Here is a 25,620-nt window from a genome sequence, read left to right on the forward strand (position 1 = left end):
AAGCTTAAAATGGGCGAGTAAAAGGTTGATAAATTCTGTTCATAAATAGTTATGTCAGAACTAAAGAAAAGAAAGAACCATTCAAGAAATTTAACAGGGTAAACACATGTCCTGAGGTGGTTTGTATGGGATGGTACTGGCATCCTTATTTACTCTCAGACATGTCTTGATTTGGAAGATTAATTAGTAAGTCTTTTTATATTAATGAAATAACATGACCCAAGAGGTACTTTAAGTTTAGGGCAGTCAGTAACTTTTGATAGTAATCTTTTTAATTGATTCTTAAAACCTAGGTTTATACAGATAAGAATACAGCTTGTGGAGGTGGACCCATCTAGGTAACTATTGCCAATAACAAGGGTTAAAATATTATCAGCACTCTAGAAACTCTCTCTTTGCTTTCTCCTAGACCTGTTTTCTATCAAGGTGACCACTATCCAAACCTCCAGACAGTTGGGATCTTGCAAAATTACTCTGTGTCTCCATCTTTTGCTCAGTATTATATTTGTGATATCCACACACACTATGTTGTGCATGGAGTTCATTCTCATTGCTGAATAGTATTCAATTATATAAGTATACCACAGTTTATTTATTCACTCTACAGTTGCTAAACTTTTGCTTGTTATCAATTTAGGAATTGTAATACAGAAATGGTAAAGAGCTCACTTTGGAACTAACTGTAATTCTCATAAGTCATTCCAAATATTTTGAGTGTGTACTCTTCTATTTTTGGAAACTGTTTATAGCCCCTGTATGATTATAGTTGATCTTTAAATATACATTAAAATAAATAATGTTGAAGTTTTATAAATTAAGTAATAAATTAGGTAAGTTTTTTGTTATTTGTCATAGCTATATGTATTTGAAAATAGTCCTGTTTTCTGATGTAAGATATATTCCAATATTCTATGATTCTTTAGTCTGTGCTTGGGACCCATAGCAATACTTGACTTCTGCAATAACTCCAACCCCAGTGACTTGTACTCAAGATAATAAGAACTTGATTCAGGGTGATGGCAGAGAGATGAAAAGATTCACTAAGCAATACTTTAAAATATCAACATAGTTTGGCAATAAATTAGATATTATGGGTGAATAAACATAGATCACCTTAATAAAATGTCTTATTCACAGTCTCCTCTAATGGAGAAACCCAACATTCTTGGAATATGATCCAAGGAAAACACATCGATAAAATAACGAAGTCAAATTTTCATTATCTTGCTTTATATAAAAAATACCATATTTCAACATAGACAGACATCTGATTGATTGTTAAAGCCAGATTTATAAGTTGGCATATTAATAATTTAAAAGATAATCCTTTTATAAAGTCAGAAAAGAAAGATTTCTTAATTTGATTTATTTTTAGTTATGAACACTAATGCTTAGAACCTTGTAAAATTGATAACAGCCTGGAGTGGATGAATAGAGTTCTTTTTAGTTTGTTGTGAATCATTTATGGGTGTACAAGCCTCTTTTCACTGATTTGCATCCAAGAGACATTGGCTATAGTTTAGATTTTATCTTGAATCTTAGGAAGAATAAAATAGTGTGAAGTCAGACATGAGTCAAAGAACTACTACTTGAAGAACTGGGTTACTTTGGATATTATTTAACTCCTCAGAGTCTTAATTTCTTCCCAGAAATGGAACATCATGGAATTAATAATATATAATATTTAGAAAAAATGCATAGCAAAACAGGGTGGGACTATATTAAGTAAAAAAAAATAACTAATTAGAAGGTCAAAGGATAAACCAAATCTAAGAGCATAAGAAATTGCAGACATTTTTCATAAAGGGAGTGAGGGAGGTGCAGTCATACATTGATTAAGGACAGGGATACCTTTGGAGGAACACCTCATTAGATGATTTTGTTGTGCAAACATCACAGAATGTACTTACACAAATCCAGATAGTATAACCTACTACACATCTAGGCTATGTGGTATAGCCTATTGCTCCTAGGCTACAAACCTCCCAGCATTTTGCTGTACTGAATACAGTAGACAGCTGTAAGCATAATGGGAATTATTTGTGTATCTGAATATATCTAAACATAGAAAAAGTACAGTAAAAATATGATATTATAATCTTATGAGACCACTGTTGTATACGCAGTCTGTAGTTGACTGGAATGCTATTATATGGCTCATAACTGTAGATGGGCTACACCGTACCCCAGGAAAGGATCTTAGTGTCTGCTCTCGTCCAATGCCCAGAGTTCTGTGTCTCCACATGACACCCAATTCCACCCCCAACATCAACTTAGTAGGGGACATAAGGCCGGTAAATTTTGGCATTAGATGTGAGAGTTGTCTTGACTGTGGACTACTGTAAAACCTACTTCTGCAGCCAAGCAGAAGGATATTTCTAAATAAAGATTATTACTTTAAATGTCTTATTTCTTTGCATGTTGTTTTGATAACCAAAAAGGACAAGCATACATATTTCTTGAAGGACTTGTATATAATACACATGGTTGTCATGGAGGTTAATAATTGAAATGTTTGTATATAAGGTCCTTATTATGGTGCTTGGTACAGAGTTGGAATTCACTGGTGCCAACTTTCCTTGCATTGGTGTAGCTATATCTCAAGATTCATTTAGGGCTCATATATCATGATAATATGTATTATCAATATATTTAGAGGCTAAGAATTGCAACTGAGTGTAATGGAAATTTTGAAAGAGGAATTTTTCTCCATTCCAGTTCTTATGAGCATAGTTGGTCCAACTTACAGAGTAAAATTAATGTAGTGTAATAAAAAAGCAATAGGTAAAACAGCTGGATATTATTCAAAATTAGAGAGAACTGCCAGATTACAAGAAAGAAAATAGATGAAAAGAAAAAGGAAAAAAGAAGTGAGAAGAACTCCCATTTTACATCCATGCAGTTGATAGCAATTAGGTAATAAGATCTATGAGTTAGACTATATTGGTTATGGTTCTTTTCCAGCATAGCCCATTGCTTTTATTCATATAGGATATTTATAAAACTTATTTTACTTTAATTGTGCACCTATCCATTAGGTTAAAATTCCTTTGATAAAATTGTCTAATTCATGTATTTGGTCTGCTAATATATTTCAGTTTATACTATATGCAAGATATTATTTTACACCCTGGAGATACAGTAATAAACAAAGATACAAAGCCCCTGTCAAAGAAAAACATAATACGGTAGGAAAGGATCTTATATTCTAGTGTCAAAATACCAAAAATAAATAAATAGGCATATATAAAGAGGTTAAAAGATCCATCAAGAAAAATAAAACAGTCTAAAGGAGATAAAAATAATAAAGTATAATTTTATAGACGTTTGTCAGAGAACATTCATGTGATAAATTAATATTTGAGCACAGACCAAATTAGAGACAAAAGTAGGGAACCATGCAGATATTTTGGTTAACATTGTTTAAGGCAGAGGAAAGAGCAAATACAAAGGTATCAGCAACCTCGGTATGTTTGAGGGTTGTCGGGGAAAGGATGTTTATGAATCAGAGGGAGCAAGGGAAAGATGAAAGAGATGAAGTCAGAGGTTAAAATAAGGTGTGTTATGATGCAATATAATAAGGATATTGGATTCTGCTTTATGATAAGGTTGAAAGCCATTGAACATGGAGAGAGGTTGTCAATTATTTTTAAAGAATAACTGGCTGCTGTTTGGAAGATAGAGTATAAGAGGGAAAAGATATAAATTGGGATCAAATAAAGAATTCACTGAAGGAAAAAACTTTTTCTTCAAGTTATCAAGCCAAGAGACTGAGTTTTTCCCAATGCTTAGTGAGATTCCTTAAAGGTTATCTTTTCTTTCTAAATATATATTTAATAAATAGTTAAACCAGAGACACGAATACACTGAAAGAAGTTTATGTTTTTAGTTATATTTCATTTTATTTAAAAATGATGATCAGTTCGTTTGTGAATTAAAAATGATGTATCTAGTCTTGTGGAGAAAACCTCATTGATTAAAATGATTAAATCTTTCATTTGATTAAGGCTTTTGATTATTTGTCTTGGAATTATTTTGTGAAGAGAGTTCAAGAAACATCAATTGAGGTGCCTTTTAAGTAAAAGGCAATGTGATAGAAGATGGGGATTAAAAAGATAAATATCACACATTCCCTGGAGAAGTTTATAATCAGCTTGAAGTTCAAGAAATCTTTCTTGGAGGTGCTGACACCTGAATGGAGTCTCAAAGTTTGAGCAGAAGTTATCCAATTAAATAGTAGGAGGACAAGAACTCAAGGTAGAGATAAAAGTAGGAACAAAAGTATGAAGATACAGCTGGGCTCAGTGGCTCACACCTGTAATCCTAGCACTTTAGGAGGCCGAGGCAGGTAGGTTACTTGAAACAGTCTGGGCAACATGGTGAAACCTCACCTCAACAAAAATTAGCTGATGTGTTGGTGGGCGCCGGTAGTCCTAGCTGCCCCAAAGGCTGAGGTGGGAAGATCACCTAAGCCCAGGAGGTCAAGGATGCGGTGAGCCATGATCACACCACTGTGATCACGCATGGGTGACAGAGTGAGACTCCAGCATGGGTGACAGAGTGAGACTCTGTTTCAGAAAAAAAAGTGTGTGAAGATATGAATACACAAAAAGAATAAGCACTTAGTATATTATTAGAGCATAAAGTGAAAGCACTGAGCATGAGATGAAGATGAGTGGAGGATAACTTATAAAAGTCCTTATTTTACCGTGTGAAATTATTGGACCATAGTTCAAGAATGGTAAGCAAACTATTGGAGGATTTATTTAGGCATGTGACATAGTCAAAATTTTGTTTTAGATGTTGTATCAGTAATGGTAGGCTTTTAAGTTGAGATAACAAATTAACCTACAAATCTTCAATTTGGCTGGAAGAAGTAGGGTCTTCAGACCTAAATATTCACTCAAACCCTGGCTAACCGGTTTGCACCATCTTTTTGGTGGATGATGCAGGGGAATAGAGAACGGAAAGTCACATACAGACTTTTCATCACCTCCATCTGTAAATAATTGCTTCCCTACAAAAACCATTGCTCAAAGAAGTCATGTGGTCCTACTTAAGTGTAAGAGATCTGAAAAGGTGCAAGTTTTTCTACATGCAAAAAGAGACAAGACCTCGAAATATTGGTGAGCAGTAGTAATTTCTATTGCTGTCACACCTCTCTGGGGGCCTTGGGCAGTATGGGTTTGAGTGGTACAGTACAGTACACAGAAGGTATCTAAATTAACTAGGTAAAATATGATGAATGTATTGACCAGTTTGTAAAGATGTAGGTGGGACCAAGAAAGGAGAAATGATGTGATAAATATTTGGGGGTTAAAATTATTGGAACTTGATGATTAATTTATTGAAATGTGAGTTGAGGCAATAATTAAGAGAATATAGGACTACCCTTGGGTTTCTGAAATGGGCAGTTGGATAGATGATAGTACAATTAATCAGAGTAGAATAGAATACCGGGAAAACAGGATGTTTCACTGGTAGAATAAAAAATAAGATTAATTTTTGAATTTGTTGATTTTGAGGTTCAGTAAGAAGTGCGTAAATACAAAACAAGGATATAAATATAAAGCTGGGGATATGATTAGTATGAAGAATATGTAATAAAAAATGACTGGTCAGAAGGCAGGCTCTGGGGGAATTCCCAGAGTAGGCACAAGAGGAGGAATATATAAACCAACCATTAATGAATGATTAGAAATCTAAAAGGGTCAGTTGATGAGAAGAGTCAAAGAAGCTGGTGTGGAAGGATTTCAGAAGTGAGTGATAAAATATATCATATAGATGAGGGTCTTTTAATGATAAATTCCAAGTAGAATAGGATCTAAATGTAAAATCAAACCTTAATCCCTTGAGCAGAAAATATAAGAGAATGGTTTTCTGATATTGGGGTAAGAAAAGATGTTATAAAGCTTATGCTATAAAAAAATTAAAATTAGACTGCATTAAAACTTCTATGTAAGGTAATAATTGAAAGGTGTTCATTAGATATGGCAGTGTTCTTACAGGGTCTTTTTGCCAGAAATATTTCAGTGACTTCAACAGAAACTAGAGGAAACCAGAGTCAAGGAAGTGTTAATTTTTTAAGGGGACACATATGAGCATATTTATAGAGCAAGAGTAAAAGTTCTCCAAAGAGAAGTGATTTCAGGGTGGACACTTTGAAAACTAATTTAAATTCTAGAACTATTACAAAGTTGGGAGGCATGCACTTTTCTTTTTTTTTTTTAATCTGTCTTAAAAAAGGCTTTAGAAACTTTTTAGGTCTTTCTCAAATAATCTGTAGCCTAATCTCAAATCTATAAACTGGAATGATGATTTAAATGAGAGGAACATGGAGACAGAATTTTAGTCTGGGTTTAGAAGCTGATCTCAAGCAATAATTTGAGTGGAAGTAGTTTATTTGGGAGGTAATCCAAGGAATTATTGGGAGAGGGGTGGGAAAATATAATGGAGAGGAAATGAACCCCCTGAAGAGGTACATTGTCAAACCAGTTACTACTGTGAGCAGTCGGAGGTTAGCCTCACTGGAGAACCCTGGGAGACAGCATAGAAAGAGGCCCAGAGTTATCCTGACCAAGGAGTAAGGAAGCTGGGATATGTATTCACCAAATTCCTGTCCATTATGTATGGAGAGCCTTTTTTGGGGCATTAACTGTCCAGCACTCTGTGTGTGCCTAGCTTGTATAAAGGCTGAGCGGGAACCTTCAGTCAGAAACATGAGCCTCAGACAGTCATAGGTGACAGTGATCCTGTGTAGAGGCAAATCACAGAAGCCAATGGGTAAGGCACTGACACCCTGTGCTGCAGGTGAGTGGGTCAGGAAAAGACCCCAGAAGGGCAGCAGTGGACCAAGGACAAGTGTACCATTATGTGGTCTTAGGCACATTCCTTGACCTTTCTGGATTAATCCACAAAATCGGTGGTGTCTCATTTTACTAAGGCTGCCATAAGAAAATACCATGCACTAGGTGGCTTACATAACAGAAACTTATTTTCTCACAATTTTAGAGACTCGAAGTCCAAGGTCAAGGTGTTGTCAGGGTGAGTTTCCTCTGGTCTCTCTCCTTGTCTTGCAGATCACTGCTCTCTGCTCCTTCTTCACAAAATCATCTCTCTGTGCACGCATTCGCCTGTAGACTGTCTGTATGTACAGAGCTCCTCTTCTTATAAGAACTCCAGTCAGACTGGATTAGGGGGGCCCAACCAAGAGCCTCATTTTAAGTTAATTGCCATTTTAAAGGTCCTATCTCTAAACACATAGTCACATTCTGAAATACTGGGCTTAGGGATTCAACATATGGATTTTGGGGGGACATAATTCAACCCATTACAAATGAGCAAGCTTCATGGTATATTGTAATAACCTGTTTACAGTTACATTACAATAACCTTCAATATATTGTAATAATCTGTTTTGCTTTTCTTAAGCTCATTTTTCATAGCCTTACAATAAACTTTTGACAATTTTTGTCTCTAGACGTCTTCTCCCAAATGTTGTTTTCTTCTGAATGTGATTTAATCTTCTTTTTTCTATGCCACACTTACCTCTTAAATCTACAATTTCATTTGATCTCATCAGTAAGAGATATGCACTATTACCTTGTGATATTCATCAAACGCACCCCTCACCGTCAAGTGACAGGCTTTCATCATCCTGGAATTAGAAGTCTGTGTTCTGATTTACGGAGAGGAAGGCATGTTAAACTGTTTGAATGGTTGGGGAAAAAAAATGACTCAGCAGTTGAATTCTTAGCTGCTTAGAGACTGTTCAGCTTCTTATAAACCTTGGCTGAAAATAACGGTAAATCCTGCCTCTAAGCTTGATTCCTGTATACCTTCAGCTGCCTTAGAGGGGCAGTGCTGTCTCATGTATCAGACAAGAAACTGCCAGCCAGGAGATTTGGAATTCTAACTCTTCTGGAAGCCTGAAGCAAATCACTTAACTTCTCCATATCGCAGTATCCACATTAAAAGATGAGGGTAAATAGTGTCTATCTTGAGGGCATGATAATGACAAATCAAAATATAATGTATGAAAAGTTTGAATACTTAGGTATTTTGGTAAGAAAAGCATACTATTATATAATGACTTTTCAGTTAATGTCCTGGTAATTTTTACCTGCCCAAAGTTTCAATTTTTAAAGTTGGGCTGTGTCCTCCATAACAGTTGCTCTGGCTCTGAGTATGGTATCCAGAAACCTGAGAAGGAGAAGGAAGAAATATTCAACGTAGTCAGAGAATTTCTAGGTAGAACAAGCATAATCTGTAGATTGAATAGACACGCTTTTCTTTCACATACACCCATATACACATATACTTTTTCAAATATATGTAGATACCATTGAGCTATTAATAAATAAAACTTTAAAAAGGAGTTACTACATTAATAATAAAAGTTATTATGTATCATTCAATTAGTGTCAGAGAAAACCACAACTATTAGGATCAGTCAAATTTTGTTGATATTAAGAAGGAGCATTTATATATGAGAATCATCTTTCTAAAATTTAATTTTTACTTTGGAAACTAATCACGACCATGTGAAATATCTGTTTTTTGTTGTTTTCGTTGTTGTTGTTTGTTTAGCAAGCCACTAACTGAAAATAGGCTAGAATTATGATTATTTCCAAAAGGTTTAATGGTCACAATCATCTATCAACCTCTTTCAAATTCTTATCACATCTCAGACTCTGCTAGGAGAGCTTTTCCAAACTAGAGATTACCCTGCCCTGCCTCCAGAGATTATGGCTTAATAAGTATAGCATCCTGAGTGATTCTGATGTGTCCTTAGTTTTGGTATCCACTGTGGTAGACTGCTTGCTTATCAACATATCAGTAAGTATTCAGTATCTGTCGGAAGCCAAATGGTTTGCAAAGAAGACTTACTTTTTTTCCTAAAGAAGCTTATATACTCCTTAGTGAAATAAAATGTGTTTTGGTTTAATTTTGCTTGTTATTTTGAACAAATACTTATTCAATACAGTTCAAATATCTCTTATCCAAAATGCTCTAAAGGTTTTGTATTTTGTTTTTTTTCAGATTTTGGAATATTTTCATTGTACTTACTGGTGAGTATCCCTAATCAAAACAATCACAAATCTGAAATTCTCCAATGAGCATTTTTTTTTAAATGTCGTGTTCATGCTTCAAAAGTTTTGGATTTCAGATTTTTGGAGTAGGGACACTCAACTTGTACCTTCTAATGGTAAGGCATTATTATGCACTACAGAAACTAAAGAGGTACTAATTCATGCTTTTGGCATAAATGAGGCTGCAGGCATGTTCCAAAAAATTTAATCAAGCCAGAGTTGAAGGTGTGAGGTACAAATGCTGAGTATGATTAACAATTTTTATATCTAATCAGCTATATTCTCCTCCAAGAGCACAGGCTGCTACCTATTATAAATAATCTTGGGAAGGCAGAAGAAAGGAAGTCCTTTTGCAATGAACCAAGTTAGGCTGAATGTGAATAACTTGGATGGGGTCAAGTGTAAGAAGAATGGTTTTTGATTTACAAAGGGGCAGTAGAGCAAGACTACCATTCTTGATAAAAATAACTAGTTTTAGCATGATTATTGTCTGTGTTTGGATGTTTAGGGTGTTAGGGCTGAATACACTGCTAGTTAACTAAATGTTCTCTATGGTAATCTGTGAATGGAAATTTTTCCAGAATTTTTTCAAAAGATGGGTTTTGCAATGGCAATCTGGTTTGAAGGACAGGGTTTATCTTACAGCTATTCTTAACAACTCTGATGGGCCTGAAATGAATTGTACTTGCAGGCTAACAAGTTAACCTACTCTTTCATGGACACTGAAAGAAGCAACAAAACACTTGGTATAAGACGGGGCTTTATTGCTCACGGTGCAGCAAGCCACATGAAATACATGTTTGTATCATTTCTCCTTGTCTCTCAGTGCCATGAAGGTGATGGAAAAGGGACAGGGAAGATGCTGCACATGTGGTTGGTTTCATTACAGTTAAAGAAACTCAAGTTTAGGGAACTCAGATATTTTATAATAGATTTCAAGAAAACCAGCTCTTTGTCTCAAAGGGGGACATAATATTTATTATACTGGGCAGTAAAAAATCTTACTCTTTGTTTTACAGGAAGACATTGTGTTGATCTTTATAACTGCTCACTACACAAACAGCCTTGGAAAGATAGTTTGGAGCAAAGATTGGCAGTGCCCTTACTCACAGGAAGTGTATAAACATGGAAAACCCATGGAGAATTGACTTCAAATAGCTATATCATCTGTAAAGCATAATATTTTTATTTGGTCTATATTAAGTTTAAGATGCTTTTGAAGGGTAATGGAGGTTATGGATGGGAGATTTGAGTGGCCCACCCTCAAGGAACTGCTTGATACTGTGCTATAATTTGGTGTTGTCTCCTCCAAATTTCACGTTAAAATTTGTTCTCCAATATTGGAGGTGGGGCCTAATAAAAGGTGTTTGGGTCATTGGAGTGGAACTGTCATGAATAGATAAGTACTCTCCCTGGGTGGGGAGCTCATGAATGAGTTCTCATTCTATTAGTTCCTGTGAGAGCTGATTGTTTAAAAGAGCCTGGCACCTCTCTTTCCTCTCTGCCTTTTGGTTCCTCTTTTGCCATGTGATCACTGTGCATACCGGCTCTCTTTCTCCTTCCTCCATGAGTGGAAGCAGCCTGAGGCCCTCATCAGATGCAGATGCTGGTGCCATGCTTCTTATACAGACTGAAGAACCATGGACCAAATGCTTCTTTTCTTTATAAATTACCCAGCTTCAGATTTCCTTTATAGCAACACAAACAAACAAGGATATACTGACAATAAGTAAATACATTCACACTGTTTCATTAATTTTGTTAATTAATTTATATACAACAGACTGTATGTGTTCTAAACAGATATGACCATATTCAACCTTTTCTAAAGCATCCTTGGTAGGTGGAAATCCAGTCCATGTTTATATGTCTGTAAGACAGGAGCTTCTTGTCTTACATATTCATTATTTTGACTGGGCAGTGTGATAGGTGCTGGGGTCACATGTGTGGAAGGAGAAGTACTTTTTATCAAGAAGCTCTCCCTTAAGTCAAGAAAACATAGTAAAATGGTACTTTTTGTGAAATTATATGGAAGACTATCCAATTCAGCATCATGTTTTAGGAAAGACTTGTTTGGGTAAGGTGAATTTTAATTTTCTTAAAAGATACATTTTCTGATCAGGAGGCATGAAGAATAGGAAGAGAGGTGTGTAGAGAAATGGACAAAAGGAAGAGAGAGGTAAATTCAGGACACATCAGACCCTTCTGAATTGCTGACATACTGTATAGAATATGTGCCAGTCCGTGGTGAAACTGCAGAGCAGGCAGGCATCAGAATATATAGAGATTTGTGTGTGAAGCTAAGGGGTTTTGAAAATCTATAGTTAGACTTTTTAGAATGTTGGCGATATAATCACATCAGCATTTTAGGATGATTCTTCTGATAGCCTTAAGGACAATTGATTAGGAGATGGCTAAAGTTTAGATAAGGTTAGAATCAGAGAAAAAAACTTAAGAGTGTCATAATAATAATTAAGACCTAAATTAAGGGTGTGTCAATAGGAATGGGGGAGCTATTTAGGGAGTGGAATCAATAGGACTTGGTGGCTGATTTGATGTTGGAAGTTAAAAAGAAAGTCTAGAATGACTTTCTTGTTTGTAACAGGGCAACTGTTCAACAAATATTGGAAGAAGAGCAGATTTGTATGTGTGTGTGTTGTGGGGTGGTAGTGGTAAAGAGATAATGAGTTCATTTTGAACATATTGAGCTTGTGCTGAATAGAATTTAAGTAAGGTCACTGTGGAGTGAAAGAAACAGAGGGTCAAGAATAGAATCCTAAATAATATCAACATTATGGGACAGCTGCAATTGTTAAAAATTGTGTGTTATAATTCCTAGAAAATGTACACGTTCCATGTAGTACTATCATTTCTTCTAAAAATGAAAAATAGAACAAATAATAAGCCTTTGAAAGAGAAGCATAATGTTTTCACTTCTTGAAATAATGATATATTAGAAGAGATGACATCATATATAGACAGTATTGTCAAAATATGTGGTCCCCAACTGTGCCATACCCAGATGAGCGCTTAAAATTTCTAGAAAAGGGAAAATTAGATGGATTATTTTTATAGATAAAACTATTAGAAAAGTATTTACTTCTATGTAATGGCCATGTTAAAAAAAATAGTGGACTTTGTAAAACTATAAAGTAGAACCATTTGCTAAAGCGATATATTGAAAGCATTTATTTTGTGCCCCTGTAAAAAAGTAGGTTCTTTTCAAAGTAAAGTTATCTGACCTTCAAGGGAATCTACTTTGAAATTGATTATTATACTATTTATTCTTCATAGACATTTATTTAAAGGGTTTTTATCATTGTGGTAAAATTGATTTAGTATATATAAAAGAAGCATTCACTTAATATAGAGCTATTCATCTGGAAGGGTTAGCATTCTATTAGATTTTATTGTGCTCTTTGGTTTATTTTCTAAGTTATTTTAACCAGGTTTTCATTTAAATAATTTAAGCAATCAATAAGATTATTCCTGGATTTGCAATAAGAATAACTGTCCTCTTCAGAGCATCCTAATGTCAATGATACATTTTTGATCAGTGAACTTATGATAAGATGTCCTATGGCACTATCAATCAATAAGATTTAAAAATATCTATCACTTTTGTTGTTTTCCGATCCTACAAACAAATTAAAAACAAAATTGAGGATAATTAGTACTGGTGTCGGTGTGGGAAACTTTATAGGAACATACAATTTTTCTGGAGGTTGATTAGCTAATAGATACCAAAACACTAAATAAGTGTATTACCATTGGCACATAAAGTGTACTTCTAAGAAGTCACTGTAACAAAATTATTAAAAAATTATACACTTTTGTATATAAAATTGTATTTTATGAAAATTAGAAACAACATAAAATATGTCAAAATAATTATTGGTATATTTTACATATATACTATGCAACTTTATAAAATAATAAGTATTATGCTTATTGACAAAGGCTGTCATGAAATATTAACTAGAAAAAATAAGATTACAAAATGATATGTAGTCTGAATAGATGAGCCCCATTCATTCCACTTTGAGCCTTCTTGGTTGAAAGTACAGAGATCCAATAGAATAATTATAATTCAATTCCAAAGACGAGAATGATGTGGAATGCACATTCTGAATGTAAAGAAAGAAATCTTCAAGATCTCATTTGTACATATCCCAATTGTCAATGTCTTCCAACTGTCTGGTGCTTGGTCATGCATTCTAGGTAGAGGCTGCTTCCCAGCTCATTTTAGCCTCAGATTTATGCTTGTGCCTTCTCTAAAGCAAATCACCGTTTTTCTTCCAAATGTGCAGTGTCATATAAGTCCAGAGAAGACTGGGGAAGTTTAACATTGGTGATAACAAATACAGACTTCTTTGTCAGTTTTGGTGGCATGTGCAGTTGGAAGTGATCTATAATCACTCCAAAACTAATACATTTATATAATCTTTTGTTATTTAAAAACTATGTGATATGGTTTTGTTGTGTCCCCACCCAAATCTCATATTGAATTGTATCTCCCATAATTCCCATCTGTTGTAGGAGTGAGCTGGTGGGAGATATTTGAATCATGGGGGCAGTTTCCGCCATACTGTTCTTGTGGTAGTGAATAAGTTTCATGAGAGCTGATGGTTTTATAAGAGGAAACCCCTTTCACTTGGTTCTCATTCTCTCTTGCCTGCTGCCATGTAAGACATTCCTTTTACCTTCCACCATGATTGTGAGGCCTCCCCAGATATGTGAAACTGTGAGTTCATTAAACCTTTTTTACGTTATAAATTAGCCAGTCTTGAGTATGTCTTTATTAGCAGTGTGAAAACAGACTAATACACTATATATATATAAACACAGACTATATATGTAATCTGGAAGGTAATACATCAAAATATTAAAGTTATGTTGTAGAGCAGTAGTATTTCAATTTGTCTATTTTTATATGCTTTCCCATATGTCCTGACTTTCATATAATAAACAGATATTGATGTTATAGTCACAAAGCAGATATTGATATTATAATATAATAAGGTTGTTTCAAAATGGTTTATTACTAATGTATGAAGGATCATTTATGTTGAAATTGGCCTAGTGTTACCTTCATTAAATGCGAGGATGTACACCAGGCCTCAAATATTAGATCGGCAGACCAATGATAGCTGTCAGTACTGGAAATTCCAACCTTGAGCTCAAACATGGAAGAATTTCTGTATACAAGTTTTAAGTAAATCTTTCCTACTAAAAGTGTTCATGCAGGAAACATTCGTATAGCTCATTTGTTACCTCAAAAGTTTATTTTATAAAATTAAATTATTTTTATTAAAGGAAAGGGAACTGCCATGATAATTCTCAAAGGAAAGGGTAGGCAAAATGGAGTCTATAACCTGCTCTCTTTCATGTAAAACAAGGGAAATCCTACTTACTCCTCTTTTTGTAGCAAAACAAAATGTGGCAGTTTTTTAAAAAATCAAATGATTGAATTTTGAGGGCTCTGACTCATTTAAACTCCAGTTGCCGTGTTTGAAACATGCTAATAGATAGCAAAGAAAATCTGGGTAGGCCGGGCACAGTGGCTCACGCCTGTAATCCCAGCACTTTGGAAGGTCGAGGCGGGTGGATCACCTGAGGTCAGGCGTTCAAGACCAGCCTGATCAACACAATGAAACCCTGTCTCTACTAAATACAAAAAATTTAACTGGGCATGGTGGCTTATGCCTGTAATCTAAGCTACTTGGGAGGCTGAGGCAGGAGAATTGCTTGAATACAGGAGGCGGAGGTTGCAGTGAGCCGAGATTGTGCCATTGTACTCCAGCCTGGGTAACAAGAGTGAAACTCCATCTAAGACAAAACAAAACAAAACAAAAAAACAGAAAAAAAGAGTCTGGGTAATGGAGATTTTTTATAAAGAGACTTACATATCTTTATGTTTTGCAGAGTAAGAGTAGAAATTTTATACTTTATCTGAAGAGCTGAAGAGTAAAATTAGGTTTTCTGCAGCTTATTCATTTCTGGGACCCAGATGTAAAAGCCTCCTTCAGGTCTAAGAGATTTGGCAAAGGTATAAGGTAAGGATTCCATCCTCTTTAGCTGAGGGGCCAATGAGGTCAGGAAGCAAGGAATTGTCTAGGTCGTCTCCAAATTTACACATAAATTCTTAGTCACAAGAAACAGCTATTGAGTCAGTTCGTGGCTTTTTAGAGCAAGCTACATGAAGTTTGGAGTGAGGCATGATTGCTCCTCACAGTGACTGACTATAGCCTGAAATTTAAGCTAATTCATTGTCATAAAAAGATACTATTTCTGAAATACATAAATTTGCTTTTGCTTTTAAAAATTTATTTGTTCCTGATCTCCCAGAGGCATCTGTTCAACTTGGGGGCTGATTGGGATTGTATTAGTGGGATGATAAGTAAAGTTCATATTCAGTTCTTAATATACAGAGTAGTATTTTGAGTCCTCAAGTTCATAGTCATGAAAATCAGCTGTGTTGAGAGAGAAGATAATTTTCTATATTCATTTGGCTTTCATGAGTATATGAAGAACTACCCCTGAGAGACATCATCATAAAATTCTACAATGAGCCAGGGATGGAGAAAACTGAGAACATGTCTTAGTAATTCTTGCTTCATGGAATGCCCATGTAGCTTGGTCCTAGGATACTGTGGGAAGAAGGACAGTTAGGTATGGTGAAGGAGTCAGGGGTTGATGTCTCTGCTTTCTCCTTAACAGGATGAAAGCTGAGAACAGTTTCCTAAGCATATTCTGGGAGAAAATGATCAACACTTGTCTTGATTATTAGAAGTAGAGAGACAGATATTAATATTTTTAGGAATCCCTCACAATCTGGAGACAGGGATTACAATTTTGTATTGTAAACACATCCGCCAACACCACTGCCAGCAGGAGCAACTAAAGATGTGGTTAGAAATGTGAAGGTCCTTGATATACACCTAAGCACCATAGTGGATCCATGGCTGCTAGTATGTAAATCAAGGTCCATGAAGAGCAGAGGATAGTGATTTGAAATAAATCATCAGGAGACCTGAGTTCTGAATTCCAGTGCAGCCATGGACTTGTCTAGGATATTGAACATGAAGATTAACTTATTGAAGAATATTTGCTCTTTTGTATAATGGCTCCAAAATGAATGTTCTTGGGACAAGACTGGATGATATCTGAGGTTCTTTGTAACATTCTATAATTTTCTGACTAGACTCTGTTCTTTGAAAACCACTTGAAATCTTTTAGAGCTATCCCTCATATTTTCCCTTAGGGGCATTATGTCAGTTTGCCCCCTAAGAATTCAGAGAGCAAGAGAAGAATAAACAAAAAGATGATGTGATGCAGTGGTTAAGAGTGTGGACTCCGGTGTGTGGCACTGGTGTGGATTCAGATTCCTACTCCATGCCTTAAAGCTATGTGACCTTAACTTCCTCAAGCCTCAGCATCTTTATACATAAATTGAAGATAACAACACCCATATCTTCTTTCTCCTCTTTCTATCCCTTAAGATGTCCATGAAATCTTTCTCTGAAGAATTTAATCCATATTTAATGAACACTTACTATGTGGCAAACATTCTTCTAGATGCTCTAGTGTTTTATGGGAAATGTAGGAGAAGAAATTTTGAAATGCTGCCAGGGTCATGCCCAAGATTTTAAAGACAGAAGGTAACCTAAAATGAGGCGAGACCTCCTATTTCTGTTTTACAAGGCTTATTACTATTATGATTATTTTAATCAGTTATTCCTTGTATCAAAAGTTAGAGCTTTGAGCTATTTTTGTGGTAATTTTATAAGTGCTGAAGTCTAAATATTAATTGGACATCTGAGGCAGGCTATATTTGGGCAACTGTTCTCTACCTTATAGTGACACATTAGGATGTTTGATCTGGGATGTCTGCAATTCCCTGCACTCTACCTGCATGTCCGCATTTTTTCTACCAATAATGAAAACATACCATGTATGCAATTAAATCTACCTTTATAAATGAGAAAACATTTAACCTTACATAATTAACTTAAAAAGTAAATTATTGAGGCCAGGTGTGTAATACTGAGGCTCATGCCTGTAATCTCAGCACTTTGGGAAGCCAAGGTGAGGCCAGAAGTTGGAGACCAGCCTCGTCAGCATAGCAAGACTCCATCTCTACAAAAAACTTAAAAAAATTATCTAAGCACAGTGGCATGTGCCTTGTAGTCCTTGGCTACTTGGGAAGCTGAGGGGCCTGTCTCAAATAAATAAATAAATAAATAAATAAATAAATCATTCTTGAAATACATCCATACTGTACTTAAGAAAAATTACTTTAGAAATTTTGGAAATTTCAAGACCTGGAATTGGGTTTTTGCTGTAAAATTTGAAGCTAGGAAATGTAGATTCAGTTCTCTGTTCTTCTATTTACTAATTATGTGCTAATGAGCAAAGCCCCCAATCTCTGTGAACTTCAGTTTTTGTAATAGGATAAAATACAAATATTTCTATCCTCACAGAATTATTGTGAGAATCAAATGAGGTCATGCATAATAAGATACACTGTACAAGTTTTATTTATAGCTCTTATTCTTTGGAGGTCCATCTAGATTGTTATTGCCTTCATTTTGAGTCTTTCAAGGCTATTATTGCCTACTGTTTTATGCTAACTTAAATGAAACAATTCTTTTTCTTTTAATGCTTGTTATACTCTATCAAAAAGAATGTGGGTGGTATATGTCATGGGGAAATTCTAATCCTAGATTAAAAAAAAAAAAAACCTAGGGCTCCACTTTTTTTTCCCCCTTCAAACCATATCTTCTCTCTTACTGGGAATAGGTGCAGAATGATGAAAAGGTTTCTTAAAGCAACATGATGTCTATGTGTGTATGGCTACAACTTCTTTTTAGGTGTTTGTTTTCGTAAAATATATCAATCATATTTGTCACATTTTGGGTACTACACCTATTAGGGAAAATTCAAAATGGAACTTTTTCATGAAGGTAAAGAAATAGAATTGTATGTTGATTTTTCCATAGATTGGAATTTATTGTTTATTCTCTCCTTATTGAGGAGTTTATGAAGGTTGGGAGACAGTCTAAGCCTAGGAAATCTTTAAAAGTGACTATTGCATTTACTTGCATTAAGTCCTATACAGTTGTATTTGTCAATTACAAATATATAATAAAAAGTTCTGTATTTACACATAGCCAATATATAAGAGTTGTTTCCTGTGACATATTTCTCCGTGTGTTTGATACAAACACCAATTTAGAGGGAATTGCTTTAAAACTTTTCTAGACCTGCACCTTTAGACAACCAAATTAGAATCTGTGAAGGTGGAGCTCAGCAAACTATATTCTTAACAGGAAACTTGTTGATTTTTATAGATACTAGGGTTTGTAAAGGATTTGTCTTTCATCAAAATACTTGCCAATTAGCTTTAGTCAATACTCCACCAGGAAATGAGTATGAAAACACAAGTCAAAGAAGGATAAAAATTCTCATTAGGTTTTAATAATTCTTAATCCCCTAATTCCAATGGAAAAATGATAGATAGTAAATTTGGGTCAAGGTGAAAACCTAACATTTTGTTTCTGTTAATGATCAGTAGATTACCCATTATACCCTTTCTTTCTTGTTTCAGACTGTTCTATGACTCTAATTTATCTACATCCAAATAAATCTTGACTCATGTGGCAGATGTTTCATCATTATTATTAGAAATGATCACTTTAATAACTCTCTGATTATATTTATTTTACAATGGATAGCAGGCTTCATTTCTTCCTTGGGCTGCAGTGACACTACTTTCATTGGAAATGTGGTCTAAAAACTGATTAGTCTCATTAGTCTCCCTTGAGAAGAAAACCCAAACAAATATTTAAGGGACAAAGCACAGGAATGGGTTTTTAGGAGATGAATAAGATATGGTCTCTACCTTCTGGGAATTTAATAAAATTAAAGAATCTAGTCTTTTTCAAATATCGTTCAATTTCCTGACATTTGATGATCACCAATTCTGCCCTCCTTGCATGGTACTATCTGCCAATCAAAAGATCAGTGAGACCATTTATGAGGCAATTTATATTCTGATGAATGAATTTGATATGTCAAATTTCTGTATGTTTTACTTCTGTTGAATAAAGACCAGACAGGGCAAATTCCTAAAAAGAGAATGAACTGTATGTTGCTTCTTAATCAGTAATAGAGATATTACTTCATTTTTATAATATAAATCTGAAGTACCATGAAACATTTTATAACTATTAGTAAAAAGAAAAATCAATTACCTTTGGAAAATCATTATGGGTGTTTCATAATAATATTTGGGAGATTGCCTAACTGTAATTTACTCATCTGCTCCATGTAATGACATTATTAATACATACCTTTGGTGTTGATATCATTTGGGCTGTTATTAAGATTCTTTTTAGAGCCGAGAATTAAGTTTCCTGTGTAGCAAAGAACCTATTACACATAGGGTTTAGTAATGAAAAATGACTTCCTTACTGTAAGTACTTCTATTGAGAACATCTAGCTATCTAGATTTTAAACTCTTTGCTTAGAAGTACCTTTATTTACATAGTGGTTATTACTCACTGAGGATGCAGCCCTGACTGTCATAAGAATGAAGAAAGTATCCCAGCTACTTCACAGGAAGCTCACTTCTATCACACAGAATGTCTTCCCTGGGACCACAGATCATGATTTTGGACAGGCTTCCCTTGGTCTTTTGGTGGACTTTAGGGGCAAATAAAGTGACCCACATTCAGAGCAGGAGGTAGCACAGGGGCGAAAGTATGCTCTTTCAGTTGCCATTGGTAGGCTGCCATTGGTAGGCAGCTTGTGTTAGCTCAATTAGACTCCCTGCCTTATGGCTAAAACAGAGGGCTTTCTGTATCCCGGGGTTTCTTGCCTTGTTGTACCAGAAGAATCGGATCACACGTGGGCTTGGAGAATGAGTGCAAGGTTTAATTCAGTGACAGCAGCTCTTCAGCAGAATGGGGAGCCAGAAGGGAGATGGAGTGGGAAGGTGGTTTTTCCATGGAGTCGGTCAGTTGAGCAGCCTGGGCTCTCCTCGGACTGCCACGGTCAAACTCTGTGTCATTCCACCAATCGACGGCCTGCGAGCTTGCTGGTGTCTTCCATTGAGTTCTTAGGCTAGTGTGTTCCTCTCGACGTCCAGCTGCTTGTGTCTTCTTCTGTTGATGTGTTCTCCTTGATGTCCAGCTGCTTGTGTGCCTGCCTGCTAGGGGCTCGAAGTGGGGTTTTATAGGCACAGGACGGGGGCGTGGCGGGCCAGGGTGGTCTTGGGAAATGCAACATTTGGGCAGGAAAACAGAAATGCTTGTCCTCACCTAGGTCTGTGGGCATAGGCCCAGGCATGGAGCCCTAGCCAGGGATCACGGCCTTCCCTTCCTAGCACTTACATATATTAAAATAAACTGATGAATATAATCAACAATGTGGACTAAGTTCTGATTTACTAATTATTTAGTTGATTATAGAAAGTCTCAAGTAAAAATGCTTTCTGACTTCAGTAGAGGTGTTTGACCTAATAGACCTAGTCAATATTTTCTCTCAGTATGTGAGTGCTCAGTGTGGACGGAAGAGCATCCCAAAAATCGTACCTGGATAGGACAATTCCTGTTCAGATATACCACCCTTTATGGTTGATAGATTCTAAATGTCCTAATTTCTAGTGGCATCCTCAATGATGTTTTCATTTTTATTCAAATATACATTGCTCAGCCACTTAAAAACTTCTCTAATTTTGAGGAATTTCAGATAAAAGTTTAAATGAAATGCTTTCAAAATTGCTCCTCTCCAAATCCTGTCTCTTACTCTCCTCAAAGCTCTTGATACTTGTTCAGTATGGTATCATTTTTCCTGTCATGATTCCCAGTTCAATTTCTTAACCTTTGTGTAACAATACTCTGTACAGTGGTAGTAGATTGTGAAATGACTGCACTTATACGTTTGTAGATGTGTATTTATATTTCTACTGGCCCTGTCCGTCTCTCTTTTATCTGCTAACCAGATTGTAAAGACCCTTGAGGAAGAAATCGAGTTTTATACTTCCATTTCTATCTCCATGGAGTACCCTGAATAATGTAGGAATTCAGTCAAAGGCAAATGTTAATGAGGTATTAAAAGCTTGCCTTTGACATACCATAGTATACAAGCTTAGAATTGTGTAAGTTACTGCTATTGTCGTTTCAGGGACTGGTTTGTTACCAGAAAGGTTGAAGGGAAGTACAGCTTCCTTACTATTTCCTAAGAGATTAAAATCTTGAGAATGATTTTGGCAGTGAGCTCCTCAAAAATATGAATTAGCTTCACCAAATATAAGGTATGCAGAACAGATAGCCTTTGTGAGTTAACTGAATGAAACAAATAGTTGCTAACTGGTTGCTGGTTGTTGTTACTGAATTCACTGTCAGAGTACTCATTAGAATGGCCATGTTTCACGTATGTATCATATACCACAACATAGGCAACATGGTAATACTGAGAGGTTCTCTTCATTAAATGAATAAAGCAATAGCAATGAAAAGCACAGTAGCTTTATTTGGAACCATTCCTTCAAATACCTGAAATTTCCTTTTAATGCTCCTATACAGCAAACACAGAGTGGTTTATGGTATTTAGGTGCATCCGCTAGATTAGGGATTCTTGAACTGGGGGTCATATCCATCAGTGGGCATCAGGCACTCTGCAAACCCTGTGTAATTTTGTTAACAAATTTGAATATATGTACCTCTTTCTGGGAAAAGAGTTTACTGCTCTTAGTAGACATATAAGAAGCAAAGAACCCTAAAAGGATTAATGAAAAAGCACTGAAATAAATAATATAGATTAATATAAACATATTTGTTGGGTACAGTTTGATGTTTGGATGCATATATGAATTACATGATGATTAAATCATGATAGTTATTATGACTATCACCTTATGTATAGTTTGGTCTTGGCAAAATTTGCAGACAACTGACTTCTCAAAGTTTTCAAATGAACACTAGTTGAGTGTACTGATGCCTGATGCTACAAGACAAATGATTTCTTTTATTCTTTTTCCTCTTATCAGCAACAAAATAAACTCTGTGGTAGCAAGAGAAGAAAGCGGTAGGGTCCCTATCGAAAGTGGCAGATTAGGATTTAACTCTGCAGCCACCATTGACATCAGTGGCAGTCAGGTAGCTAAACTGTTTGCACATTACATTGAAAATATACCCCGAGAGTCAATATGAGTACTGGTAGGGTTTTGTGTTTTGTTTTTTAAGCTCCTCTGTCTATGGAGAGCTATCATTTAATCCCACATTTCTTCAAGGAAGATCTGCACTCCTGAGGCCTGGCCCCATAGGCCAACAGTTTCTTTAATGACTGAGATTACCAAGTTCTTGGAAACTCTTCAGGGGTTGCAAAATAAATATGAGCTTCATTGTTTATTTTCTACTGAATTCTGGGAAGGCTTTTCTTTTGATGCTTACAGAAGATCCTTTGCAGTCAGGGATATTGAAAGGTGAGCAGGCTGTTTCTCTGTTGCCTTTCAACCCCAATGGAAGATAACTTTTATTTACTGCAAATGAAATATTGGGAAAAAATATAAGTGCTCCCTACAGAAGTCTGTGCCTGTTGTAAACAAGGTGTCCAGAATACAAGGATGTGTGTACAACACAGGGGACTTGTAAAAGAGGGATTCAAGTCAGGCTAGGTGGAGACAATGTCATTCGGCTGTTTACCTGTTTGTCTATTGTTGATTTGGAATTTCCTGAGTTCCATCCAAATGTTTCTTTTTTTCCTTTTCTTTTGTTTTAAACCACTTAGTTAGTTGATGTATTTGGCTTTAAATGAGTTTTCAGGTTTGTATGTGTGGTGTGTTTGTTTGAAACACTCTTCCCTTTGAATCTAGCAAATTTTTTTCTGAGACTGTTGGCACAATTTTCTTTTTGCAACTAATCTTTGGTTTCTACAAAGGTATGATTTTGGGCACTTGGATATAATTTCATTTTGAATAATTTAAAATGATTAAATTATGTTGGTAATTAAGTCATTCTTTTAAAAAATGGACATTTATCAGTATTACCTTAGGTTTTGGTTGTGATCATCAGCAGTCCAGGTTTCGAATGCTGGCTAGCCATATTTTAATAAAGAGCATGGTGGGTAGGAATGTTGAAGCACAGACTGTGAGAGCTGGAAAGAGGCTGGAGTCTGATATGTCACTTCATAGGTGGATACACTCTGCCTGGAGAGAAAAGTGGTTTGCTAAGGTTTCATAGTTGAGCAAGTAGGAAAGGAGCGAAAGGAGTTCTGAACATGCCCATTAACACAACAGGATGAAATGGAGCAACAGACCAGAGTAACAGTTTGCTGTTATCATACCAGGACATCATTTGTGGCCATGCTCCCTCGTTGACTTCAGATTCAGATAGAGGGGCATCAAGCTGATCTTGTCAGTGGAAACATGAACAATGCATAACAGCCTATTGCTCTCCACTATCATAGGGCCAGGCTCTATGATTTCTTAAGACAAAATTAAAAATGCAAACATTTCACAATCTCAATAAGCTGACAGCTTTTTATCATATTATGATGCTTTCTTCAATTTATTCCCATTCCATCCATGCCATTACTGTAACCACCACAACCTATAGTAAGTATAGCTATTTTTAAGAGAGACAAAGGATAGATCATTTATGTTGATTTTCTTTCGGGTTCTTGTGTTCTTCTTATGAACTTTTGGCATCTCATAATCTAATTGTGCTATTTGTTATTGAGAATAAATTCTAGATATCATGTTATGTTGTGCAAAAACATGACATTTATTTATTATTATTCTTTGCCAAGTCTATGTCCAAATCCCCATCCTGCTTGGCTGATGGAAAAATTAACTGTAGTCATTTGGATTTTCCTTTCCTCCTGCTCCTATGATTGTGTCAATGATTCCAGGTATCCATGTAGATATTTTTAATTAGATACTTTCTGTGGACCTGCCCATTGTATATCATCCTGTAGCTGGTCCCTTAGTATGAATGGGTCTACAACTTTTACGTGTGGAAAAAAGTAATAAAAATTTGTAAGTAAGGAAAAGAAAAAAGACTACTTGACCTTCATTGTGGGCAATGGGTTTGTAATTTAGCAATTTTATTCTAGAATTTTCTATCTGTTTTTCATTGCCTATATGTGTATGAGTTTCTTTGTCATTCTTTAAACCTGCTTTGTCATATGTTTTGACACACTCTACATTGATGGCATAACATTTTTGATGATATTGAGACCCTTTCCTTTAAATCTGGTTCCAGCGTGCGTCCTACAGCCATTCTTTCTGATTTCTGGGCTGTTATCATATATCATCAAAAATTTTACTCTCACAACACCACTCACTGATCTCTCTTCTCTTTCCCATCAGGAGTAAGCTATCATTTTTCTTTGTCTCCAAAAGCCTTTCTTTGCCCAACCACAGACACACAGACACACACAGACACAATACACACACACACAGACACGATACATACACACACACACAGACTCTCTGTCTCTTTCTCTCTCTCTCTCTCTTAATTTTATCTTGTCAAAAGACTATGGATTTTTTAGAAAACACAGCAAGTACCTTTGACTTCAGATTCTTTATACTTTTCTATCACTCCATGTGTCTAAGACAAAGACTTACAAGGTATAAATAGGGTGAGGCATGAAAGTAAGGGCAAAACATTTAATTATTTCAACATTTTTTTTTTAGTCACAGCATTGTATCTTAACAATAATCTCTAAAGAAAGTGCTAAATTTAAAAATTATATTGCTCAAGTTTTTCTGTGTTTTTATTTTTGTTTTGCTTATTTTTCAGAATGATTTTATTACAGAAGTTCAAGGCAGATTTCAGATCTTTCCTACAGGCTGTTATTTATGTTGATGGCATTATATGATGCATTCTTGCAATGTTAAGTGATTGGCTTGATAGGAACAGGTAGTCAGCTTATTAAAAGGCATTTTTTCATTTCCAGAGGATTGGTAATCATGCATATTTTTGGTCATGCATATTTTATGGTTTTTCTCTCTTCCTTGAAGAGAGGTATTTAAAAATAATAGTTATATCTTAGTAAGAATGAGGGAGGAATTTAATACTTGTAAGAAGATTCTTGTCTCTGGAATGTGTAGGCTCTAATATTGATATAGTGAGAGAGCATTCTAAAATATTAATTTGTGTGCCTTTCTTTTCCACACTTTTGCAAAACAGCTTTGCCTTTAGCAGGCAGAGATAATACATTGCCTTGAGGAACATTAGGGGAGTTGCAGGAATGAAAAAGAAAGAAGTTTAGTTTTGTACTTTTGAAATATCCTTGTCTTAAAGCATATATCAAAAAAAAAAGTGATGGTGAAAGCAGAACTTTTGGTATGCAACCTGCCTTCCCCTTTCCTGCTCTGATCAGCCTTTCTCTGCTCTATTTTACATTTTATCCACAGCACTTCTCATTATATAATTCATTTGTTATGTTCATTGTAGAGTTACAAGAGCAGAGACATTTATTTGTTTTGCTCATTTGATATATCCTAAATATGTAA

This window comes from Pan paniscus, chromosome 9, assembly GCF_029289425.2.
Source record: "Pan paniscus chromosome 9, NHGRI_mPanPan1-v2.0_pri, whole genome shotgun sequence".
In the NCBI taxonomy this organism is placed as follows: Eukaryota; Metazoa; Chordata; class Mammalia; order Primates; family Hominidae; genus Pan; species Pan paniscus.